Source organism: Nicotiana tabacum, chromosome 22 (genome assembly GCF_000715075.1).
Source record: "Nicotiana tabacum cultivar K326 chromosome 22, ASM71507v2, whole genome shotgun sequence".
NCBI lineage: Eukaryota > Viridiplantae > Streptophyta > Magnoliopsida > Solanales > Solanaceae > Nicotiana > Nicotiana tabacum.
In genome coordinates this window covers 185282569-185285082 of record NC_134101.1, presented here as the reverse complement: position 1 = coordinate 185285082, position 2514 = coordinate 185282569, and positions in this window count along the sequence as shown.

Sequence of the window (2514 nt, the reverse complement as noted above, 5' to 3'; positions counted from 1 at the left end):
GGAATTCCATTCCAATCCTCGGATCAAAATCTCACCTATCAACCAGAAATCGCAAAATACTAACTTCGCCAATTCAAGCCTATTTTTACTCCAGACCTCCAAAACCAATTCCGATCACACTCCTAAGTCATAAATCACCCAACACAGCTAACCAAATCATAAAAATTCTGATCCGAGCTCATATATAAATAAGTCAACTCTTGGTCAAACCTTTCAAATTCAAAGCATTCAACTGAGACTGTTCTTTCGAATTCATACCGATTTCCGTGAAAACCAAAATCAACGATTTACATCAGTCATAATACATCATATGGGGCAAGTCATACCCGAGAACTGGCGATCAAAGTGCAAAAGCTCGAAACGACCGGTCGGGTTGTTACATTCTCCCCCACTTAAACACACGTTCGTCCTCGAACGTACCTAGAGTTGTTCTAAAAGCCAACTCGTAGCTGAATAATTTTACCATGCATATCCCGGGGGTGATCCCACGTCACCCTATCTCATATAGGTTCGGTAACACATTACAACTGAAATAGCACAATCCAATCTGGCCCATAAGCCATAGAACCATATTTCCACTTCTGAAACCATCAATACGATCAAAACCTCACACATATACTCTGAATAGACCCGAACTAGCTGTAATAACCCATGCCTACATCCTCGGGAGCAATCCCATAATATACCACATAACTCAAACACTCGTAGCGATAGCTTCTATTCACAACAGCTGCCCACAACAATCGAATACTGGTAGAAAACCTCTTATCAATTAAAGTATCATTCCAACACTTTCATATACTGCCAACGATAAATGAAATACGCACTGAACCATAACCATTTCTGAGATCGAATATTCATGTAGCCACTTCTCCTTTGGCAAATACCATAGCAAATTTCCGAGCCGAACCTCGACATTATCCTCCCAACATGCTGAAATCGATTACGTTCGTATTCATTAATGATCCCAATGATCTCCTCTAATCCAACACATCACTCTGGTGACATGACGCATTAATAGAGGCCTAAGCCACAACTTGCATAATACGCGCACCAATAAGCAACGGTCCTAACATACTCAATCATGAAAATGACTCAATGAAGGAGTTGTACCTCAAGCTCACCCGTACCACCACAACACAAGACTGAGGACCCGTCTCACATCATAGAAATAGAACACCCGAATCTAACCCGCAAGGTCATATCTCCACCTAGCTTCGCTGCAAAAATGCGCGATTCTATCCAAATACTGTTCCACATGAAACACCTCAAGTCACTATGCTCGAAATTGACAACCGCGCACAATTTGATGCCTGGAACCAAAGCAAATAACTATACCCACGGTGAAACAAGGAACACATACCATGCAGACCCAATACGATGTAACCGATATGCCATCCACCGAGCAACACCCAATTACTTTCCCCGCTCGACTTCCACTATGAATCCCAATAGAACCGCACCATATATGCCCATAACCAACAAATCATAACATCTCGCAACACAGAAAGGCAACTCATAGATCTCCTAGATCACTAGTAAGCTCAATAACGGTCGAATCAACCTGTCCTTCAACAATATAGCTTGGGGCCAACTAAGCCGACTCAGCTAGAACACGCATCCACATTGGCCTGCCAATGAACTCCTTATCAAAGAAACCCGAAGCTGCTCCTTCCACTACTATAACTCCTGCCGGAGCCATACAATACGGTGCCCGACACCAAATCAATACCGAAATCAACAACCCTGCCCGGTGACATGCCCGGCCACAAGGAACACATCCGGAGAGTTCCTCAATACCGGAACTGAATCAGTGGTAGAATCCTCTACACTGACATCCATCACGAAGGCTCAATTAAGAAAGGCAATCCTTCCCAACCGTTCGCTGGGTTTTTGAAATATAAACCACCCTACTAGAACATAATCTGCCGCCCCTCGCCACTCAACCCGTGGCATTTCTGGCATAGCCCATAGCGTAATAGTCCAGAATAACCCAACACTGAGACGACCAGTCTGAACTCCAACATCACATCCAACATCTAACATACCAACAAAGAAAAATCCACTCGAGCCTCCAAATCCCGATAGTCGCTAAACAGTGCCGATACACACGATCCACAACCACAACATACCCTGAATATGAGAACTTCCGTCTTCAAATCCACACGGCCCATGAATCACCACATCCGATCCCAATTTCGCCATCTGAATACATGTTACGCCTAAAATATCTAATCATTCCATGATAGATACTCAAAAATTTCCCTGTGCCCCAAGCAAACTCGAATATCACCAATCGATCTAACAAGAAAGTGTTGCAATACTACCGAAGTACCATCAACTTAATCATATTGTTTTTCTGAAACACATACCCTCGTCAAATCACCCCAATTAGCACTACCTCTTCCTTAATAATCTAAAATTGCCCGTGCTTCCTAAGAATTCATGACTTTCCATTCAGAACTGAATCGTAACCTTCCACACGCAATTGTCAAACCTCCACAACCCACCGCA